Source organism: Mustela putorius, unplaced genomic scaffold (assembly GCF_011764305.1).
Source record: "Mustela putorius furo isolate JIRA1106 unplaced genomic scaffold, ASM1176430v1.1 tig00000228_pilon_pilon_pilon, whole genome shotgun sequence".
NCBI classification, from domain to species: domain Eukaryota; kingdom Metazoa; phylum Chordata; class Mammalia; order Carnivora; family Mustelidae; genus Mustela; species Mustela putorius.
Genome location: NW_025421322.1, coordinates 16,820,818 through 16,846,831, shown reverse-complemented (window position 1 = coordinate 16,846,831; position 26,014 = coordinate 16,820,818).

Sequence of the window (26,014 nt, the reverse complement as noted above, 5' to 3'; positions counted from 1 at the left end):
GCTGTGACTCTCACAAGTGTTTCTCCAGGGGCATAGCTCCTCCCCACCACACTGATTCTCTACTCCCTTTTCTGATTACAGTGTTCGTAATTTTTTTTCTTTTCTTCCTTTTTTTCTTTTCTTTTTTTTTTCTTTTTTCTTTTTTTTTTTTACTACATTCTGTCTCCAAACTTTGTGTTTAGATAGAAAGGCCAGAAGAGGGGCGCCTGGGTGGCTCAGTGGGTTAAGCCTCTGCCTTCAGCTCAGATCATGATCCCAGGGTCCTGGGATCGAGTCCCGCATCGAGCTCTCTGCTCATCGGGGAGACTGCTTTCCTCCTCTCTCTGCCTGTCTCTCTGCCTACTCGTGATCTCTGTCAAATAAATAAATAAAATCTTAAAAAATAAATAAATAAAAAGGCCAGAAGAGGCTAGAATGGGGGAAATTCCTTTCACCCAGCTGAAGTAAGGCTTTGGCAAAATCTTTTCTCTTAGGTGTTAGGTCTTTGTTATGGAAAATGTTCTAGGTTTATTTCTCAAGAATTAATCTTCCCTTCCTGCTGCAGAGATATGAGAGCGTCTTTCTCAGACTTCATCCTGAGAATCTGGGAGTATTCCTGGAGGTAAGCCTACAAACGTGTGGGACCCCCCAAAGACTGTGCCTCGGGAATTTCTCAATCTCATACTAGCTCAGCAGTTCTTCAAAATTACCACTTAAGTAGTCCCACTAATTACGACTTCAGCACACATCACGCTAGGTAATCAGTTATAGTTCTCTGGGTAGGTCTGTCTCTTGACATATTGGATTGGCAGTTTGTCCCAAAATCTTAGTTCTCTCACAGGTTGAAGAAAAGCCACTGATTTTTAGGTTATCTAGCTTTTTTCTTGTAAGAACAAGTATAAAAACTTCTAAACTCTTTACTTCATGGAACTGAAATCAAACCTGTATATTTTTAATTAATGAGATTGCAAAAAAAGTATAAAAGTTATTATGCAATTACTGACTTGCATAATTCCATGTATTATACATATTTGATATGAAAGCTCAGAAACATCATAATTAATATCATTCCATATAACTGTTTTCAATAAATACTGGTTTATGTTCTTATTTTTTTATTAATTTCCATAGTTGTTAAACTTTCCAGGCTTTTAAGTCCATCATCAACAAACCCATATTTGCCACATTCTCTTGCCCTGAGGACCTATGTACTATTCCCTTACCTGTAACTTCCTTTCATTATCATATTCATGAGTTGCCATAAAATTAATATAATTTGATAGATAATGCCAAATTGGCAGAGGGGTATTTACCAAAGCTATTCAGCTACTTTTCAAATTAGTTTGCACATCAATTTAATAAGTCTTTAAACTACTGCCATCTGCAATCTGATGAGGTAAATATTCTTATTTTATTACATTTTCACCTCTGGGCTCACTTCCAGTACAGAAAGAAGAGAATATAACCTTTGATGTAGATCCAGCATGGCAAAGGCAGAAACTACATGGAACAGTAGATTAACAAAGATCTGCTACTGAGTAACCAGTAGTGTCCATAAAATAAAAAGATGCCTTGTGGTATTATGCTTACTGACCTTTTCTGGGGCCTTTAGAAAGATTTTTCCCCATCAAGCTTTATTTGAATATAAACAGAAAGAGAAGGAGAGAGACTCAAAATAAACATTAGCAAAGCAATAAAAAAGTCCTTTTATAGGACATGGCTTGCTTTAAAAGAAAGAACCACATCAAAGCCAGCAAAAGGCCAAACTCCACCTTTCTCTTTGCTTCAGTGATTCCATCTGCAAGAGGCAGACATTTGGGGATTCTGAGATGATGGTGAGGAAAACAGATTAATGAGGCTAGGTCTTCTCTATAAATTGACCAAATGCTGTATTCTGATATGAAAAATTATACGAAATTCTTACCAGAAAACTACATTATACTGAAAAAAGAGAAAACTGAGACAATCAAATAAGATTCTAAATATATATATATAATATATATAATTGTATATTTATATAAATACATATAATTATATAAATATATAGTTTTTCAATGGTAACATCAACAACATCCATAATTATTAACTGGAAAATATTATGGACTGAGCCAAAAGATAGAGCCAAAAATGATTATAGGTATGAATGACTCAGCTGCCTGGGTTTAGAATTCTCGAGGGTCCCATGACACATTGATTTTATGTGAAAATAAGTTTTTCTGAATACTTTATGTATCTTGCAGAAGGATAAAGGAAAAGTTTTATTTTAATTATACATTTTTCTTTTATTTTAAGAAATAGCACTTTTTTTACTTTTATGTTCTATATTATCTTTCAGCATTATGGAATTCCCATCATTCATTTCCATCTATTATAATTCATATGAATGAAAAGAGAAAAAAGATAACTAATCTACAAAGATTCAGATTTTTTTGTTTGTTTCTAAGAGTTTATTTTTAAATATAAAATTCTTAACAGGTCATTAAGTTAAATGATTTTAATTTAGCATTTATAAAGAAAAATGAAAGAAAAATAGATATTTCTCAGCATTAAATAACGTATGTTCTGGGTAGAATTTAGTGAGATAAAGGTTCCAAAATCCTTAATTCATAGTTGAAGCCTCCATGACCTAAAGGGGGAAGATAATTTGCTTTGCTCTCACAATCAGTAAGATTCTCAAATTCACAGCTGTTGATTTTCAATCCAAAGTCCCTGTTATCATACAACTGTGGTATATTTTTCACCATTTTGGCAAACTTTTTTTTTTCCTTTAGGGGTTTGATTATCTGTTCTTCAACTGAAGGACCGAAGATTGAACAATACATTGATCACTACATTCCCCGCCTATTGTACATTGGTGTATCTGACTTCAGATCCCTTGAAAATTATGAATTATAATGTCCTGGTCACATTATAAAATGGAACTTACTAAAGTTTTCCATTTTTTTCCCCCAAAACCTTGCACTCCCCAATACAAGACATGATTGAGAACAAGAAGCAGCAAATTTTCAGATTAAGTTATTTGTCTGTTCTCTGCACTCTGCTGAGATTTCTCAGTGTTCCCTAAATCTGTGAATCAGAACACTCCCTTTGGACTAGAGTATGCTTATGTAGGGTAGCTGGGATGGAGATCTTGGGAAGCAATGAAGTGTTCTGAAATTAAATTACTCAATCTTTTTGAAAAACAGTCCATGATACATTAAAGAAATATGCATTTGAAATCTCACTGCTCTGCACTATGTACTGTCTGTCTATGCCAAATTCTAGCTAGGTGCTGATTTTTTACAGCCAAGTCATAAGCCTTTTGAAAACAGAGTTTGCATTTAAAATCCCAACATTTAATTATTAAAAAAAAAACCTATCAGGTGTTTGAATAGTAAAGAAGATACATATTTTCACAAATTCTTCTTTTTTTTTTTTCCAGGAGAGGGAACTTTAGTGATTCTTTTATTATGATACAGCACCTTGATTCATTTTCTTAAAAGATGTTCTCATACACAAAACTACTAAAATAAATGTATTAACATTACAATTTGTGTATCACATTTTAACAAGGACAATTATTAGAAATTGATATCTTGCTAGTTTCTGGAATACCTGGCATCCATGCATGAAAGTCCCAAATGGCTTTCCAGACCTTTCTTTTTCTCATGCCTTTATTTTACTTTATTTTATTTTTCCTTCTCATGCCTCTTAAAATGAAATGGGACTAACTGGATAGTGAATACCATCTAAAAATCTCCCTGTAGCTAATTGGTTTGTACATACAAAGTGGCAGACTTCTAAACAGCAAAATTGCCACATAGATACAAGCACAATACCTTGGATTATTTTTAGCTTCCCTCCTCTATTCTCTATAATAGCATATTCTATCCACAATAGCAACGTCTCACAAAGTGAAATGTCCATTACTGTGAATTTCAAGGTGTATACCAGTGGAGTCTGTATCCTCACATACTGTGTAACCTATCCCAGGCAATCATTTCTATTTTCCCCGTCCTTTTGATTTCCAATCCAGCCTGTTACCAAGCAAGAAAGAAAAACACAAGTGAGGGATGAATACCTATTTTACTGATTAAGAGATTATAAATTGTGATTTCCCTGCAGCATCTGGCTATGAATTAGTGGCTTAAAAAATGTGGCATGTAAACAACAGACCACTGTCCAATGGAATGGAGATTCTTACTGCAGAGGAGTCCAGAGGATGGGAAAACCATTTCATTTAGCAAAGGAATTAAACCTGAAAAGAGCAAAGGGATCCTAGTGGCTTGCTGATTTTTTTTTTTAATTTTTAAAAAATAATCATTTAGGGGTGCCCAGGTGGCTCAGTGGGTTAAAGCCTCTGTCTTCGGCTAGGTCATGATACCAGGGTCCGGGGATCAAGCCCTGCATCGAGCTCTCTGCTCAGCGGGAAGCCTGGTTCCCTTCCTCTCTCTCTGCCTGCCTCTCTGCCTACTTGTGATCTCTGTCTGTCAAATAAATAAATAATTTAAAAAATCTTTAAAAAATCATTTATTTTTAAAATAGCAAGCTCATGAAACAGAATATTATCTTACATTTCTTTTCTATCATCCACAGACCTTCATATGTTTCCAGGTACAGAGAAAAATTCAGGATTTATGTGGATAAGTTGAGTATAAGTCTATCAAAGATGGATCTAATCATCCAATTCCACCATTTCATTTGTCTTCCCTTTAAATTTGGGGAAGAGTTTTGTCTCTCTTTTAAATTTTCCACTTAAAGCAAAGACAATTCAGAGATACAGATCAAATCTTCATAAATATAAAGCATCATTTTTTTCATTCATTCATATTTAACAGTTTTTTTTTTAATGTTTTCAGTGTACCAAGACACTGCTAATATTAAGGATATAAGGATGAATTATGACTCTGGGGACCACAATGTTGACGTATTTTTTTAAAAGATTTTAGTTTTTTTAAGATGTTATTTATTTATTTGAGAGAGAGAGAGAAAGAATGTATGAGAGGGAGGGGCTGAGAAGGAAGCAGACTGCCCTAACTAGCAAGGAGCCCAAAACTAGCTGAGTCTGATCCCAGGACCCGGGGATCATGCTCTGAGTTGAAGACAGTCACTTAACAGACCGAGCCCCTTAAGATTTGATTTGATTTATATATTTGATTGTATTTTATTTTACTTTATTTTATTATTATTTTTTAAAAGATGTTATATATTTGATGGAGAGAGAGCAGAAGCAGGGGAAGCCCAGGCAGAGGGAGAAACAGGCAGAGGGAGAAGTAGGCTCCCCACTGAGCAGGGAGCCTGATGTGGCACTCAATCCCAGGACCCCACATCTGGACTAGGGCTAAAGCTAGAGGCTTAACTGATTGAGCCAATCGGGCACCTGCTTAATATTTTATTTTTAAGTAACCTCTACACCCAACATGGGGCTCAAACACAACCATGAGATCAAGAGTCACATGCTGTATCATTGAGCTAGCCCCGCATCTCCACAATGCTGTCTTAATCTGACGAATCATGGCAATGAAGATTATCTTGAATACTATATGAAGTGTGCTAGAAGAACGAATGCAGTGGGCAAGAACTATAATCATTTCTTCTTTATCATTCATTGGTGGAAATTTGATTTGGGCTAACAAGGCCAATAAAATTGACACAAGAAATCTATCATTTAGCAGTGTTAAAATATGAAATCAGGGGTGCCTGGGTGGCTCAGTAGATTAAGCCGCTGCCTTCAGCTCAGGTCATGATCTCAGGGTCCTGGGATCGAGTCCCGCATCGGGCTCTCTGCTCAGCAGGGAGCCTGCTTCCTCCTCTCTCTCTCTCTCTGCCTGCCTCTCTGCCTACTTGTGATCTCTGTCTGTCAAATAAATAAATAAAATCTTTTAAAAAAAAGATATGAAATCAAAAAACTTGTAATAAATAGCTAACATAGGAAAATTTTTAGCTATGAACACATTATTAACCATTGTACTTTTTATATTTTTGTAATTTTCACAATTTATAGCAATATTCATCAAAATTTGCAATCTTGGTATGATTACAAGGTAACATTATAATAAATTACTGAGAAAATAAGATACAGTGGTTTGAATAGTTCAGAAAATTATAGAGCCAATAAGAAACAAAGACTTAATGAATGGATAAAGAAGACATGGTCCATATATACAATGGAGTATTACACCTCCATCAGAAAGGATGAATACCCAACTTTCGTATCAACATGGACAGGACTGGAGGAGAATACGCTGAGTGAAATAAGTCAAGCAGAGAGAGAGTCAATTATCATATGGTTTCACTTATTTGTTTTCCATAAGGAATAGCGTGGAGGACATTGGGAGATGGAGAGCAGAAGTGAGTTGGGGGAAATTGGAGGGGAAGAGACTGTGGAGTCTGAGCAACAAACTGAGGGTGTTGGAGAAGAAGGGAGTGGGAGAGTTGGGTGAGCCTGGTGGTGTGTATTGTGGAAGGCATGTACTGCATGAAGCACTGGGTGTGCTGCATAAACAATGAATCCTGGAACAGTGAAAAAATAAAATAAATTTTTAAAAGAACTTAGAAATGAAAACTTGATTTCATTATTTCCTATTCGTGTGTCCAATCAGTTTTAAAGAATCCAACCTCTTTAATTTCTTTTTGCTTGTCCATTTGCACAGGACTCCATGTGTATGTGTGTATGTCATTTTCACATTCACACTTGCTAATGCCCTGCAAATGTGCACAGGGATAGAACAGGATAGACTGACAGGACGATGAAGAGCTAAACATAAAGAAAGAAAAGATTCGAGAATTACAGGCTAAAGAGCTAATACTAAAGGTAAAGAGATAAAAGATTGGGAGAGTATAGGATACATTTTAATTTGTGAGATTTGGGCAGGAAAAAAAAAGCAGAGCATTCATGGAAGACAAGTTTTATACTAACATTTAACATTCAAGCACTGACTTAAAATTCTCAAAAACACTAGTAGACTCCGTGTTTGTCACTGAGGATTGGGGTGAGATCCAAACATGCTGAATATTTTTCATGGCACTTAGCAGTCTTGTTCAATAAATTATTGCTTAACCAAAAATTATTGCTTCCAACCCTGAGAAAGTGATGGTTTGGAGATCATGTGGTTCCTACTGCATACCCAAGAGCTTTGCCCATAATCATTTGTAGCTCCTGATATTTTAGTAAAATGTTCCAATCTCAAGTAAATGGTCTAATAGCTATCACTGTTTCTATGCGTTGGCACAAAATGTCTACAATTTCTAGGAGCAAGTGCTCTCAAAGTGGTTCTAGTGCTTTTCTGATTGCCATACCCCAAAAGTATAATCTCCAAGGAGTTCTGTCTTGCCATAAGTAGTATATGGGTTCCTTTTTCTCTTTCTAGTCAGTATATGAAGTATATTGAAATACATGAAATATAAAAAATATGAAATATAAAAACAAATATGTATTTTAATTTACTTTAAGTACAAACTTCCGATTCTTTCCTCACCATCCTATTTCCTGGAGAATTCCCTGGTTATAATCCTTAATGAACTGGCATTGCATTATGTACAATCATTTTCTACAGGAATCAAACAGTTTTGAAAGGGACACCATACCAGTATTGTTAAGACAAACTCAAAGTAGTTTTTACAACATGTCCTGATGTTGAAGTTGTAGCCATGTCAGACAAATTTCTACCCTCTTGTAATATTAATTAATATTAATGTTATTGAAATGCTACTGAGGATATTTTCTACTATTACATTTGTCCTAATTTATGCTATTCATCAAAATCACCATAGTACACTTAAAAATATAGATCCTTAACTAGTCATTAGCTGAACACAACAATATTACATGATGCTCTATGTGTCTGAGAGAAGAAAAGATTTATTTATTGCTTTGTTACTGATTTTTTAAATTATTTTATATGTTGTTTACTAGATTTCTGTATCTTTTCTCGTAACATTTTAGAAATTATAAAACATATGGATTATAAATTTTACCATTTTAACCATTTTTAAGCATATAGTTCACTAGTATTAAGTATATTCACATTACATTACTAGCATATAGTTCACTAGTATTAAGTGCATTCACATTACATTACATACTAAAACATGGGTGAACATTAAAGACTAATATCTTGCTAGTTGAAGTAACCCTATCACAGAAAGACCAATATTGTATGATTCCACTGATATTAGGTATCTAGAGTAGTTAAATTCATAGAAACAGGAAGTAAAATGAGGTTTATCAGAGCTGGTGGTAGATGTAAAGGGAAAACCATTGTTTAATGAATAGAGTTTCAGTTTTGCAATATGAAAATTTTTTAGAAATTGTGCAACATTACAAATATATGTAACTGCTGAACTATATACAAAGGCCAAGATAGCAAGTTTTATATCATATGTCTTTATCTCAAAATTTTTAAAAAAATAGATGTTAGACACAATACAATGCTTGGGAAGAAATGCCAAATTCATGAACCATACTGAGATATTTAATTCCTTCACAGAAGTTAATGGTCAAGTTCAATATTTAGCTAAGAAACTTGCTCCAACACTCAGTCTTGCAGCATTTAAGCAAGAATGAATTTTTAGATTTTGTAAAATAATTCCTTATTTCAGATATTCTGTATTTTCACTTGAAATGTTATTTAAATTATTATAATCACTCTTACAACAATTAAGCATTATTTTTACATCAATTTCTACTCGGCTATATGTTTTGCAGAAGAACACAGAGATGATTCTGTGCTACAATTTAAGATATATACCTTGACCAAATATATCATAAGATTTAAAAGGACCAAAGAGGTCTCTACTTTAGGCAGTTAGTCTGTAAGGATAGTGTGGATAGAGACTCTTTTTTTCTGATTATCTTTACATTCATTTTCCTTAGATTCCCTGACTGTAGTTAAGAGTTCATAAATGTATTCTGAATAAGCCAATTTCAACCCTATGTAGACCAGTAGGAGATATTATTCATAAAACTTCTTCTCATTATGTAGTCAGCTACTTCTTACAGCTAGAAATAGTAACAATGTATGTTTCATATTGTCATGTAGGTACTCTGGGCTCCTAATGCTCTGGACAAAGTACCTATTTTATATTGACTCATTTTTTTTTAACTAATAAAAATGTTAAAAATACAACATGGTTATTTTGTATATGTTCATTCCTTTCATTTATAGGACATTTACAGCAAGCAACTCACAAAAGCTTTTATGAAAAATCCATGACAGACAAGTATTTAATATTCAAATTAAAAGGTAATAGCTTACTAAGTTTTATATAAATATGAGAGAATAATATAATCATTATCCTATAATAATTGATTTAAGCAAATAAGCTATTCAATATTTTTCAACAAAAATTACACTTAATGTAAATGAAGCTATAAAGAAACAAAAGGGAAATCTCATTGGATAATCTATTAATTGTCTGTAATCTATGAATTTAAAGTTATTGATATTTCACATTTCCCTAAAACCTATGATTATTAAATCGGTTATCATCAATACAATTTTCTAGAACCTGAACTGTAAGTCATATCGTTTAAAGACTGATTTTTCTAGGGGTACCTGGATGCCTCAGTTCTTAAGCATCTGAATTCAGCTGAGGTCAAGATCCTGGGATCCTGGGATCCAGCCTTGAATCGGGCTCCCTGTTCAGCAGGAAGCGTGCTTCTCCCTCTCCCACACCCCCTGCTTGTGCTCCCTTTCTTACAATCTCTCTCTGTCAAATAAAGAAATAAAATATTTGAAAAATTTTTAAAAAATTAAGACCGATTTTTCTATATAAGCAATCTTTCATATTTGAGTTTTTCTTTTTTTATTTTATTTATTATTATTATTATTTGAGTTGTTCAAAATAAATTTTTTCATCTTTTATACAGGGCTTTACCTCCATCCCTTTATTTTTCTCTTAGCACAGAAATCTTTGTGTATAAATCTGTCATGAAATTTGTTACTTTTAAAAGCTTCATTTTAAATTACCTGCTTGTGACAGTTATACCACTTAGGTGAATATACAAGCAGAAACATATTTGATATTCAATTAAAATTAAAAAGAAAAAATATTGTATCCTGGAATATTTCCAGACAACAGAACTGAAATATCTGTGCAGATATCCTTGGGAATGCCACCAAACTGTGGAAAATAAATGGGAAGAATTACTCAAACCAACAGAAGAAATATTTCCAGGAATAACACAGAGAAAAAGGAAGATTTGCTGCTATGGGGAAAAAAGACACCATTTAAATGACTTCAATAATTACATTACAAAATACTAAGTGTTTTCAGACATTTAGGAATTTAAAACCTCTTTGGAAATATTCATTAGACAAGTAACTATGGAGCTATGAAGTCTTATTTTATATTTTAGACATATTTTAAAACTGAATATGCCATGAAAATTCTTTGTATGTCTCCATAATCTGAAGTAATTTATACACTTCCACTTCTTTGCTATGATTTTTTAAAATTTATATGTTTTCAGTTATTGGAGTAGAATTCTAGGAAGTATGTTCAAATTTGTAAATAATCAATTAGTACATAATAAATAGTCTGCATATGAGAAAGAGAGAAATGTTAGGTATAACAATATATAAATGGTAGTTCCACAGTCATAATTTCCTAACTAAGATGATTCTAAATAATTTCAGTATTTAAAGCTCTCTCTACTTAGAAACTGTAGTTCTATCACTTAAAAGGGTGAGGTTCACAGAAAATGGGTGTTTTTCTTTTTTTAAAGCCACTGTTTTAAATGCACCATGAGGGAATCATTTTGGTAAATGTAATTCTTTCACACAAAGTAACGTACAGTAAATTTTAGGTCCCAATACATTTTACATATCTTGTCATTAAGCAATTAATATTTAAATTTATCCTAGAATAGAAGATAAAATATGAAAACATTTCAGTAATAGAAAAATCTTGGACTCTGAAAATTTGCCAGTTTCAATGTTCTCTTTTAAGTTTGTAAGCCAGGTTTCACATTTCCTTCTGTCATAAAAATGAGTTCTTCCTTTTGAAATAAAGCATATTCTTGTTCTTTTTAGTATTAATAACATTATATTAACATTTTTGATTAATACGTGTCCAAAGTTTCACAAATTAGGTATTTTTGTAGGCTGATTTTTCTACTGTTTTGGACTTTTTCAAATAAAACACCATTTTGGAAGATCAAGACTGATGGTTCTGATTGTAATAAATGTAGTATATGATTCCATTGCTACAAAACAGGAAAGAATGAAGGAAGATTTGAGCCAAGTAATATCGAAACCCAGCCTTATTATTTCTTTGAACATTTCATTGCCAAATAAATTTAATAAAATATTTGTAGAGCTTTTATAGGTTTTTACGTAGGTGGACACTTGTCTGAAACGTGTTTCAAACACAAGCAGAGGATTTTTATTAGATTTTCTAATAAAATAATCACCTAAAAATTTAACATGAATAAAAGATAATATGAAATAAATACTAATTCTTAATTTTAAAACACCGTATGTCAATTACATCTAATTTCTCCCATAAAATCAAAATTATTTATATATTTTTCTTTTTTCAAAATTATTTATATTAAAAACAGAATCAAACAAAGCAGATTTATGTGTATTCATTGTATTTAATACCATTTCTGTAAAACCCTAATGCATATAACTTTAGAAACAGTTCTACTATTATGTGTCATCCCTCTTATTACGGCTTCAAACACTATTTCTAAAGTAACTTTCAATTGTCATCTTTCCTATCACCCTTTATTTCTGAATCATATTTATTCTAGTAAACAGTGATTTTATTAGATAACAGAGATTCAATAGACCAGAGCCATTGAAAATACTTTCTTTAGGTATAAAAATTTTGTTTCAATTTTTTTCAAGAGTACCACATGATGTAAAAATTTGTTTCCATTACTTCATAAGATCAGCCTAAATATCAGCTGGATTTCCAGTATTTGAAAATCTGGCTAAATATATGTGGATATTTATAGCATCAATATGCATGTGCGTGCACGCGCACGCATGCACGCGCACACACACACACACAGCATTTGTCCAAAATCTAACACCATAATAAATCATTATTGCTCTTTGGCTTATAAAATAAGCAGAACATTATGCAATAATATTGATGCAGTACATTAAAAATGATAAATTGTAGCCTTCATTGATGAATCCTCTAACATTTAAACATCACTTTCTGACTAGAGACATGAATATTGAAGTGACAAATGCTGAAGATTGGCTCCTACAACAATTTACTCATTCCCTTTCACCTAAGAAAGACCTGAAAGTGAAATATATAGTCAAGTTACTACCCTCCCTGCAGATAGATTTGCCCTTGTCATATACTTCTCTTATATTTGATATATTGTTATATTCGATATAATCACAAGTATACTATTCCATATTGACCACATGTAAATACTGCTTTTCATTGGGAGTTTTCAGATTCTAATTTCTTAACATACTCACCTATCCAGCCTAATGAAAAACTACCAAAAGTTAGAAAGATTAATACCTCTGTCATTTTAGGCAGTAATATATTGGTGACTTCATTGGAAAGAAATAGCATTATCTCAACTATTTAGCCTTTTAAAAGTTTATCTTCACCAAGTTTTGTTCTTTCCATTCTATATTGTCCTTCAAAAGAAGAGTTGACATCACTATTGCAAGAATAACTATAAATATATAGTCTTCATTCCCTACTCTGATGCCTTATAATTCTTAATTAGCTATTCATCAGATTTTCTATCTGATGTTTTTCTCCATGGAATGGCATTATCCTTCTTTCTCCTAATGTTTCCTTATTCAAGAAACTTATTGAACATTTTGTTGTTTATATGCCTGTCTTATCTGCAGGTTGTTACTACCAAACTTCTTTAGAAAATGGATACTTCCAGTGGCTCTCACACTTGGATTTATAGGACTCACCTACTCTTCCACCAACTATTCATCATCAGTTCCAATTTAGCCTCTCTGGGGAGAAGCCAGGAATCTCCATTACTAATCCAAGTGGGCTCTAACTGAATGTTGAAAAATACTTTCTCTCTCTAGAATATATCATCCTTTGCCTTGATTTCCACAATGACATTACTCAATGAATATCAATTTTTCTCTGATCAATAAATTAATAATTCTTGTCTGATTTTCTGAAGAATTTCACACCTTTTCCCTTTACCTCATTTATATATTTTCACCGCCACTGTAGGATTCTGTATTAACTCCTGTTCTCCAAACTTCTTGGACTCCTTCTTAGTTTCCATTAATACCTCTTCCTCTTGCTTTATCTTTACTTTTGCCATCTTTCCATACTCTTTTCTAATCCCTAAATGTTTTTTTTCTTCTATACTTGCTATCTTATTTAACCTCCTATAGTTTCAACTATAATCTTTAAGTTCATACCAAATATTGTTTTTCTCTTTAATTTTTCTCTTTAAAAATTTTATCCTACCTCTCTTATTAACTCCAGTTATATGTTTTAATATTCTGTTGTAATTTAGACTATAAATCCCTCTAGAATCTCAAAATTAGAAACTCCTCTACCCATTTCTTGATTGGATTATTTGTTCTTTGGGTATTGAGTATGATCTCCCTGATATGAGGAAGTGGTGATGCAACATGGAGGCTTAAGTGGGTAGAAGAATAAATGAAACAAGATGGGATTGGGAGGGAGACAAACCATAAGTGACTCTTAATCTCACAAAACAAACTGAGGGTTGCCGGGCGGGAGGGGGTTTGGGAGAAGGGGGTGGGATTATGGACATTGGGGAGGGTATGTGATTTGGTGAGTGCTGTGAAGTGTGTAAACCTGGTGATTCACAGACCTGTACCCCTGAGGATAAAAATATATGTTTATAAAAAATAAAAAATTAAAAAAAAAAAAAAACAATGAAAAAAAAAAAAAAAAAAAAAAAAAAAAAAAAAAGAAACTCCTCTAATAGGCAATCTCTGCCTAGATCAGATTTTCTCAGAACTGCACTGGATTCTGAGTCTCTTGCTAGCCAATTCTCCTTCCTACCCCCTCTCCCCGCACAAGGATCAGGCAGGCAATGTGGACAAAAAGCTCCCACAGCCTGCCCCTGTTTTCTCCCACTTGTCAATATCTTATTGTTAAAAGTCATGAGGAACATACCAGTAGTTTAAAATGTGGACTAATTTACATTCCAGTGAGAGAAAAATTATTACCACAAATAAGTGTGGAGTGTCTCAGTTATAGGGTATTAGAAAGAACTTGTTATAGGATCTAGACTTCTGTTAGGTGATTCCTAAGGGAAGATGTAATTGTGTTTAACTCTTTATTGGATGTTGTCAGGAGTAAGGGCAATTATATTATTATATATTCTAGTAAATATAAATAAAATAAATAATATAAATTAAAATAATAAATAATATTTAATAATAAATTATATGATATATAAAATTATAGTAAATTAAAAAATAAAATAGGGAGGGGAGACCAGTGAAAGGATAAAGCTATAATTGGTAAAGAAGCAACAGTTACTCCGATTAGCTGAAAGATGGGATTAAAAGGAGGAAAAAAACTCTGTGGAAGTAGAAAATCTAAAAAAGATGGATTATAACTAATAAAATTGAAGCAGTAATTTAAAAACTCCAAAATGCAAAAGCTCAAGACCAGGCAGTTTCATGTGTAAATTATACCAAGCATTTAAATAAGATAGCACCTACCTTTCCGAAAATTATTAAAAAAAAAAAAAAAAACTGAAGAGGAAGGAAGGCTTCCAAACACATGTTTTATGAGAACACAATTGCCCTGATATCAAAACCAAAGACAATGCACGCACAGACATACACACACACAATTTCAGACCAATATCCTGATGAACACAGATGCAAAAAGTCTCAATAAAATATTAGCAAACCAAAGTCAACAATGCATTAAAAAGGATCGTGCATCATGATCAAATGGCATTCCTTCAAGTGTTATAAGCACAAGTCAATCAACATGATACACAAAATTGAAAAAAAATTAATAAAAATGATTGTCTCAATAAATTCAGAAAAAGCATCTGAGAAAATTCAACATTCATTCATGATTAAAAACTCTCAACAAAATAGGTATATAGGTATATATCTGAAAATAATAAAGTATATATATGACAAACCCCCAGCTAACATCAGACTCAATGGAAAAGATCTGAAAGCTTTTTCTCTAATATCAGGGACAAGATAGGGATGCCCATTCTTACCACTTTTATTCAATATATTCTTGGAACTCCTAGTGATAGCAGTTAGGAAAGGAAAAAAAAGATAAAGGATATCCAAATTGGAAAGGAAGAAGTAAAATAGTCACTATTTGCAGATAACACGATCCTGTAGATAGAAACCCCCAAACTACATCAAAACTCTATTAGAATAAATGAATTCAGTAAATTCACAGAATAAATAGCTAATGCACAAAAATCATTGCTGCTTCTATATATTAATAGTTATCAAAAAGAGAGCAATCCCACTTATAATAGCATCAAAAAGAATAAATACCTACAAATAAAATTAACTAGAAAGGTAAAAGACCTATACAAACTATAATAAATTGATGGAAAAAAATTGAACACGATCCAAACAAATGGAAAGACATTTCATGCACATGGGTTGGAAGAATTAGTGTTAAAATGTCCACACTAAACAATCTACAGATTAAATGGCATCCCTATCAAAATACCAATGGCATCTTTCACAGAACTAGAACAAAGAATCTTAAAATTTGTGTGGAACCACAAAAGACCATGAAGTGCCAAAGCAATCTTGAGAAAGAACAAAGCTGAAGGTACCATAGTCCCTGGATTCAAACTATGCTGAAAACCTGTAGCAATCAAAACAGTATTATATTGGGATGAAAATGGACACATAAATCTAAGAAACAGCCCAGAAATAAACCCATGACTATATGATTAATTAAACGATGGAAAATGAGGCAAGAATATAAATTGGGGAAAGACAGTCTCTTCAGATAAATGGTGTTGGGAAAACTGGATAGCAACATGCAAAAGAACAAAACTTGAGCACTATGTTACACTATATGTAATATTAAATTCAAAATAAATTTTAAAATTCTTGGAAGAAAACACGGGGAAAAAGCCCTTTGTCATTGGTCTTAGCAGTATTTTTTTTGAACCAGTCTCCTCAAGTGAGGGCAACAAAAGTTAAAACAAACGAATGGGATTATATCAAACTAAAAAACTTTTGCACAGCAAAGGAAACCATCAATAAAACAAAAACAAACAAACAAACAAACAAAAAAAACAAGACCTCTTCAAATGATGTAACCAATAAGGAGTTAATGTAAAATATATAATTCACACAACTTAATAATCAAATAACCTGATTAAAAACTGGTCAGGAGACTTGAAGAGATATTTTTCCCAAAAATACATGGTCAACAGGCATCTGAAAAGATGTTCAACATGACTAATCATTAGGGCAATGCAAATCAAAACCATAATAAGATATCACCTCACACCTGTCACAGTGGCTATTATAAAATAATAATAATAAGTGCCTCTCCCATGTAGGAGACACTTAGGCCTTTTCTCCACAAAATAACAGGTGACTCTCTCAGGAGCTAATTTCCTAACTACGAGGCTTAAAACAAGGTTTATATAATCTTAAACTGACTAGGGACATGTTAAACCTGATAAGGGTAGAAAGTAATTACACCCCAAAGGAACTGCAAAATATAACCAGCATACCCCATTATAAGCCAGGGGTATCCGTAAGATTCTAATTGAGGGTTCAATGGTACTAGAACATAAAGTTGAATAAGAATTAATTGGCATAAGATTTTTTTTTTTTTTTTGGAATAGAAAATGACAGCTTGGCAAGGACCTCAAGGAATGGGACAAACTTTCTGCTAGTGTGGCTCTTAAAAACTGGGAGAAAGTAATGGTCAAAGTTAAGCAAAGTATTAATAAGTGTCTGAGCTTATCTGACAGATAGTAAAGATGCTAACAAAAAGCTCAGGTAGGTAGGCCTGCTGACTAGATATGTTATGTGAGGGCATAAGATCCCCATGGGATGATAATCCTTGGGAAAGCCAAGATGAACACATCATTTATCAAGACCATTCAGAATAAACTGATGAGAGTCACACAGACATCAATAAATATTTGGTGGTGGCTCTCAATTTACAGCTTCAAAAAAAAAAAAAAAAGGTAGAACTGCAGTTAAATTTGAATTGCAGATAAACAACGAATTTTTTCTAGTATAGTTATGTCCTTAATATTACATGGCACATAGTCCATAAAGATTCTACTGTATAACAGGGTGGACAGTGACAGAGGTAGTAATTAAGCTGGGCTCATTATTAGTTGTGAGCTGATGTGCCCCAAAGCAACCGAAGCACTAATCAACAGTGGCACTTAATCATCAGAAATCAGTTTGCAAAAAGTACCAAAATATCAAGCGAGGTTATAAGACCAAGCAAGAGGGCTTGACTTGCAGAAAGTTGTAAAGATAGTTAATACACTATGGTATCGTGATAGATAAGTAACCACCAAGAGTTCCACTATATAAGAATGTAAATCAGAAGAAGGTAAAAATGGAAGAAGGAGGAAGCTAAGAGCAATCACCCAAAGAAAAAGTCATGGTGCCTGGTTCGGTACCCAGACTTGAGCTTGTTTTGTGATCTGCAATCCCTTAATAGAGGCAGTGACCAGACATTTAATGTAAGAAGCATGCAACTTTATGAAAAGTATATGCCACAATGATTTTACCAGGCCTTTACCAACTAAATCTATTGCCATTTACTCAGAAGATAGTACACTGAGGAAAGGACAATATCCAGTCATTTTGAAGGCTATTGGACAAGGAATTTGGCTTGACATTGATATTTGTTGAATCCCCTGTTAGAATAAAGCCTATAATAAAGCTTAAATAAAATGTCCAGGTAATACAGGCACACTTGGCCAAAATTTAGCATACAGTAGGCCTACTGAGCCACGGATCTCCGTAGAGTGGTCATTTCCCCAGACCCTGAGAATATAATTGAGATTGACATATTTAACAATTGGGAGTAATTACACATTTGGATCTTGGCTTATGGAACAAGTGCAGTAGTAGTGTGGAAAGCCATACCAAGGTCTGTGAAACTGTCCTTATGCCCTGGTCAAAATATTAAATCAAAAATAATATTGTCTGGGAGTGGGAAGGTGGGTGAAATAAGTGAAGGGGAGTAAGACTTCACTTGTCATGGTGAACACTGAGTAATGTAATGAATTGCTCAATTGTACAAAATTGAATCTGGTATACCTGAAACTAATATAATTTCATATTATGTTAATTATTATTGAATCAAAAATTGAAAAAAAATAATATTGCCTAACAGAGAAGTAAATATTGGGTATTAATGATTTCACTAAAAACCTAAAGGTTCAAAACATGGGAATCCCAATCATTAAATATTCAAAAATTACTATGGAATGAGACTAGTCAACAAAGCCTTTCTTTTTTTTTTTTTTTTGTAGTTTATTATAGCTTCTGTGCTAGATATGGTATCAGTGCTGAATAAATTAAATTCCAGAATGTAGCAAATCCTTCCTAGTATAGAACAGACTGATTTGTTCTCAACTTTGGTCAACTTGCACAAGGAGGGGGCGCCTGGGTGGCTCAGTCAGTTAAGAGTTTGCCGTAGGCTCGGGTCATGATCTCAGTGTCCTGGGATAAGAGCTCCAAGCTGGGCTCCCTGCTCTGTGGGGGATTCTGCTTTTCCCTCTCTTCACCCTCTGGTTCTCCCTGCAGTCCCCCCGCCCCCACTTAAGCTGTCTCTCACTATCTCACTCTTTCTCTCTCTCATATAAATAAATAAATATATATTTTTAAATTGGCACAAGAAGGAGGAATATGCCAAAAAGAATGGGAAGGTGTAACTACTCAAGTTTCAACTGGCATGGTTTACTAAAACCTTAAATTTAAATTTTGAGGACCTTAAGATCCACAGCAAATCTTCACCAGCCTAACTGTGCATAAGACTGTATCAAATGCATGGAGGTAAAACAAAGCAGACTGAGGAGAGAGCCAAAGAGCTGAGGAGGATCACCTGTATGGTACATTGAGTTTCCAATAACATCTGCATAACAAACTACCTCACACTTAGGGGTTTAAAACAACACATACTTATTATCTCATGGTTTCTGTGATTCTAGAATCCAGGAATGACTTATATCAGCCCTTTACAGATGGACACACAGGGCTGCAGTTAAAGCTTACCCCAGTTGTGGGATCTCATCAGAAACTTGACTAAGAATCTACTTCCAAGGTCAATCCAGTCATTGGCATATGTCTTTCCCCTATGCCTGTAGTATATTCATAGCAGATCACTTATTACACACCTTCTGGTGGTGAGTGGAAGGGACAGAGGAAGGAATAGCAAAGAGGAAGAGAGAGGGACTGAGGTCAGAGATAGATGCTACATTTGTAGGAAATCATGCGCACATAATCACATATATCTTGTAACGTTTGCCACATCCATTGGTGAGAAGAAATTACTGGTCCTGTACATACTGAATCAGAGGAAATTACACAAAGGCATGAATAGCAGGAGGTGGAGAGTACGGGAACTGCCTTAAAATCTGTATACCAAGTAAAGGAGAGAGGCCTATTAAAGTATAATGTACAGGAGAGCTAAAAAAAATTCATTCAAGTCATGAGAGGTCAAAAGTTTGATGTTGAATACGGAGTGGAGAGAGAACACGTGATAGAAAAAGCCTAGGATAGGAAGTTGGGACTTATGAGCAAAGAAAATTTCCAAAGGCACTTAGAAGCAGGCGTCTTGGAACACTGAAAAAATAAAATAATAAATAAAATAAAATTAAATTAAATTAAAAAGTAGGCATCCTAACTCTAAAGGAGGAGGAACCATGAGATATTTTAGTAAGGTGAACACTTTTATTATTATAGAAAATGCAAAAAGTTCACCAAAGCTTTTCTGGTGCTCAGACCCCAAACCAAGTTGAAGAGCAAACCTAATCCTGCCACTGAAACATTTGAAGCCAGTGTTGAACTGCTTCTAAATGAATTTGCAGGCCCAACTGAATGATGGATTCCATATAGCAGTCACCCTAGAGCAGTCTGAAGGGATGTTTCCTTCTCAGGGAATAAATATTTATTCCAGTACTACTTAGCTGTTACCATGTTGGGAATAAAAAGAATTTGAAATTTATAATGAATTAACTCTTTATTAGTAATTTTCTTAGTTTAATTCTAGTATAGTTACAAATAAATTTTTTAAAACCTATGAGACTTATAAAAAAGAAAGAAAATATATCCTAAGATCAAGAGAAACAGTCCAAGGTATGGTCCTAGTAGTGTAATGATTGCATAAGGAAATTAAAATAACAATAAATGTGTTAAATAACTTAGTGGTAAAGATTGAAAATACACATGAACAAATGGAAAATTTCTTTCTTTTAAGATTTTATTTATTTGACAGACAGAGATCACAAGCAGGCAGAGAGGCAGTCAGAAGGGGGGCAGGAAGCAGAGAGCCTGATGCAGGACCCAATCCCAGGACCCTGAGATCATGACCTGAGCTGAAGGCAGAGGCTTAACCTACTGAGCCACCCAGGTACCCCACAAATGGAAAATTTTTACAGGGAAAAATTATTCTAAAAATAGAATAGGGGCACCTGGATGGCTCAGATGGTTAAACCCTTGCCTTTGGCTCACATCATGATCTCAGGGTCCTGGAATCAGAACCTGCATCAGGTTGCCAGCTTGACAGGGACGGAAAGCTTGCTTTTCCTGCTTCTTATGCTGTTATCCCTGCTTGTGCTATCTCGCTCTGTCAAGTACATAAATAAAATCTTAAAAAAAAATTCTGTCAATAAATAAATAAAATCTTAAACAATAAAATAGAAATGCTATAAATTAAAAGAAATTATCAGAAGTAAAAAAAAATGACATACCTAGCAACATGATACAATCAGCAAACAAAGGACAGCTACACTTGAAGATAAGTTTGAATAATTTCTACTGATCTCATTATAGAATTAAATGTGAAAACAAAATAATAAGGTCAGAGATCTGGGGCACAAAATCGAATTGTTTAATGTATGTATTATTGGAGTCTCCAAAGAAGAGAAATAATGGATGAGAAGAATGTTTGAAGATATATGAGAATTTTCAAAGAAAACTAGTAAAAGACTAACAGATCCAAGAAAACTTAGGAAGATTAAAAAATGTACAGCTGGAATTATTGAAGATTAATGTTAAAAACATCACAGTTGGGGCACCTGGGTGGCTCAGTGGGTTAAGCCTCTGTCTTCGTCTCAGGTCATGATCCCAGGGTCCTGGAATCGAGCCCCACATCAGGCTCTCTACTTGCCAAGGAGCCTGCTTCCTCCCCTCTCTCTCTCTGCCTGCCTCTCTGCCTACTTGTGATCTCTCTGTCAAATAAATAAATAAAATCTTTTAAAAAACAAACAAACAAAAAAACATCACAGTTAAGGGAAAATTCTTGGAAGCTGCACAAGGAAATGTCATAATCCACAATGGGAAAAGGATACAAATAACAGCAGACTTCTCATGATAGATTAACAACCCAGGAGAAAGACATCTTTAAAATCCATATGAAAATAAAATTCAACCTAGAATTATATACCCAGTGAAAATATCCTTCAAAACTGAAGGTGGAGAAAAACCATTTTCTAACAGACAGAATTTGAGATATTGAATTTCTAACAGATACTCACTTCGATAAATGTTAAATTCTTCAAGCTAATGGAAGTGACAAAAGAAAGACGCCTATATCCAATCTAGTTTGTTCATGTAACTGCTGTAACAAAATACCACAGACTGCATGGCCCATTAACAACAGAAATTCCTCACAGTTCTAGACCAGGAAGTCCATGGTCAAGGTGTCAGCACTGTCACCGGCTGGTAGAGGCCACTTTTCTTGTTCATCATTAGTGACTTCTTGCTGTGTTCTCACTTGGTAGAAAGTACTGGAGACTCTCTGGTGCCTCTTTTATAAAAGAGCTAATCCCATTCTTGAGGGTTACATCCTCATGACCTAAACACCTCTCAAGGGCCCTACTCCCTAATACCAGCACCCCATTCCCTAATATCAGTTAGGTTTCAACATCTGAATTTTGAGAAAACACATGTCATATCATATAGTACATTCATGTCATAGAGTAAAACATGTCATGTCAAAACACATTCATCTCATAGAGTAAAAGGAGTAAAAACCAACAGAAATGGATGTTAGTTATTCTGTATCTATTATATATATGTACATATATATAATTATATCCAATGTGTATAATATACATAATTAATAATTCACATAAGTAATACACATCAGGTTTCTGCTATTGCATAACACATTATTAGCCGCTTAAACAATATAAGTTTATTATCTTCACAGCTGTGAAGGTCAGAAACTTGGTATGTAGCATATAGATCTTCCACTCAGAGTCACAGTTAGCTAAAATAAAGTTATCAGCCTGGCTACAGTTATTGTGTATGCTTCAAATCCACTTTTAAGTGCACTGACTGATGCCAGAATTTTTTCCCTTCTCATGCTTTCCACAACACCCCTCCATCTTCAAGCCAGCAATGGGAGGTCAAATTCTTTGTGGGCTTTTAATCTCTCTAACTTACCATTCTTTATATATCTTCTGGTTTTATGGGTTTGTATGACTACACTAAACCCACTTGGATACTCCAGAATAACCTTATTTTAAAGGCAAGTGATTAATAACTTCAATGTCATTTTTTTCCCTATTTAATGGAACTTATTCTTGGGCATAACACCCAGAGGCAAAGGCCATGGGGCCATCATTCTGCTATATATTCAGTGGATATATTATTAACTGATAGACTATTTTAAAGCAAATTTATACATTCTGTGAGATTTATACTACATGCAGAAGTAAAATATATGACATCAAGAGAACAAAGTATGAGAGAAGAGTAAATGGAATTACACAATTGTTAAGTTCCGTGTATTGTTCATTAAATAGTATAATGTTATTTGAAGACAAAATATAATAAGATATTTTTATTCCTAGAATCACTATAAAATAAGAAAAATAAATCGAAGAAGTCTTCATAGTGGGAGAGTCAGTTGAAATCATTTGTTCTTACTTTGGAGAGGATTTCCCAGAAAGCTAAGTGCATTAGCCCTTAGACATTTTACCAATGCAGCAAGTCTCTGAATCTTTACCAATGCAGTCCAAAGACTGCATGTCTTATCTAGGCCTCTAATATACTCGCCACTTCTTGTTCATCCAATCTCATTTGTATGCTATTGTTAATTCAATGTACCAGTGATATTCTAAAATCCATGGTGTTTAGATCTCTTTGGATGATATGAAAGGGAGCAAAGGAATTAACATATTCCTGGGCAAACTGTAACTATATACCATTATTTCTTCCAAGTGAACGTGAACTCATTCTTATTCTCTCTCCTAAAAGAGATGTAAGTGAATTAATTTGATAAATCATACTTTTCCTCATGCCAAGTTTCTGAGATCATGTTAATTCTCTCTGTATCTCTCAGATACTGTATCTGGTAGAGTATCTGAATTAAAATTACTACTTCAATTCAATTCAATTCACTTCAATTCAGTTGAATTCAATGTTTGAGAGAATAGCATATACTTTTCAGTCTCCATATTCTGTCTTATTTTTGGTAAGGTGTGGACTTATGAATTAATTCCTACTACACAGGCCAAGGACCAAATGTAGTAGTTACACCTTATGCTAAGTAAATTGATTCTGATTACACATGTAGTGGTTAGAGAAATGACCTCTAAGTGGGTCTGTGGACTCACCAGTCCACTTATTCTAAACTCTACTTAATACCTGCTCCCTTTATGTTCTAAATCTGTAGGAGATAATTTTCAAGAACAATGAGGTATCTGAAATTTCCTGTTTGCAAGTTTACAAATCAATCTGTCATAAGTACATGGATGCTAGCAGAAGACATGAAACTTAGGTCAAAGACAAAGTGTTTCCTTACTCATGTCACAGAAAGAATCTTGTGTTTCATGACTACATTATTTCTCCCTACTCTCTAAGTGCTGTCAGGGTTCATTTGGAATGATTTAGAGGAATACTGCACAAAGAGTAAATTTGTATCACGACCGAGGGGACTCACACTTTCAAAATCCAAATCTGCAACGAATGGGCTGTTAGAAAGCTTGCTCAGACACCTTCCCAGAGGAAAATATTACCTGATCATTATGGTAAGCAAAAAAAAAATATTACCTTTGCCCTGGAAGGGAATAATATCTCTATCTTCTAAGGATGTTTGTTACAAAAACATTATTTGGAAGGGCACCTGGGTGGCTCAGTGGGCTAAAGCCTCTGCCTTCAGCTCAGGTCATGATCCTAGAATCCTTGGATCGAGCTCCTCATTGGGCTCGAAGCCTGCTTCCTCCTCTCTCTCTCTCTGCCTGTCTCTCCACCTACTTGAGATCTCTGTCTGTCAAATAAATAAATAAAATCTTAAAAAAAATTATTTGGAAACATACCATGGAACAAAAGTTGATTTAAGATAAGCAAAAATTAAAAAAAAAAAAAAAAGATAAGCAAAAATTGAGAGGACCATGGAGAATTATCTACCAACATCATGATGTCACTTCATATCTACAGAAACACATGTCAGATTGAACCCTGTGACCAGCAGACCTTAAGTATTTAGATATTTCCCTAATTCTCCTTTCAGTACAGAGTTGTTAGTGTAAGTGTTTTCAGTTCCTTTCAGAAAGTCACCAATGAACTGCCAAGATGCTGCTCTCTGTCTAACCCACTCCATCCCTCATTACTGTGGTAAATGAAGTGACCTCCAAGCCCTCTCATGGAACATGGCCATATGATCAGTTTTGAAGGATGGATAGATCATTCACTTTAACATACTTATTAAAGACATTATCAACTTATTATAGATGACTGCTTTTATTATGATTCCAGGAATCATCACTGTAATAGGAAGTAAATATAGTAAATATAGTTGCTATTGTTTTTAGGATTAATGTAATTAATAATCTCTTATAAGACAAATCAAAAAGAGAGAGAATACTATTTAAGAATTTTAACAATGAACGAGTAGACACAGTACTGATATCATAGTAATTCAAAGGATGTTAAGGACATATATGAACATTATGCCAATAATTTTGAAAACATATCAAACACAAAATTTTTGTAAACAAAAAATAAAACAAAACCCAACTTCTCTAAACTAGCTCAAAACAAAATATGAAATGTTTATAGGTTTATGTCAATCAACATGGTTAAAAACAATTTCAAAAACTATTAAGAGAACTCTAGACTTAGATGGCTTCACTGGTAAATTTTACTAATACTTTAAGGAAAGAAAATACACATCTTACACAAACTCTTCCAGAAAATCTATCAGACTGGAACACTTGTCAGTTCATATTATGAGGCCAATATAAACTGACATGAAAATCTGATGAAAATATGACAAAAGTAAAATCTAAGAATAATTTCTTATCACCATACAGCAGAACTCTTTAATAAAATATTAGCAAACTGTATCCTATTTTACAGAAAGCATGATCAAGTGAGAGTAATCTCAGCAATGAAAGACTGATTTTACATTTGAAAATCAATTTAACTTACTGTATTAACAATATAAAGAAAACTATATGATCATCCATTAATGCAGAGATTATGTTTGACAATATTCTACATGCAGCTATAACAAAAACTCTCAGGAGATTAGGAATAAGATCATATTTACACAGTCAACTGAAGGAAGTCAAAAGAGAAAGAAATATACAGTATCAGCATATAAAAACTCATTAGATGGCATGAAAGATATCAAACCAAATCATATTGACTCAGACAGTTATTTTATTTGTATAATATCCCAAAATAAGCAAAATAATTAAAAATATAAATAAGAAAGTGGTTTTCTTAGTGGATAGGGATGCAGAGGACTAGGAACTGACTGGAGTATTTAGAAATTTTCCATGGTGATGGAACTTTTCTATATATCTGATTTCAGATACTAAGTAGATAGATACACACAACCTCAAAACTCAACAAAATAAAATAGCAAGAACACTTCACTTTATTATATGTAA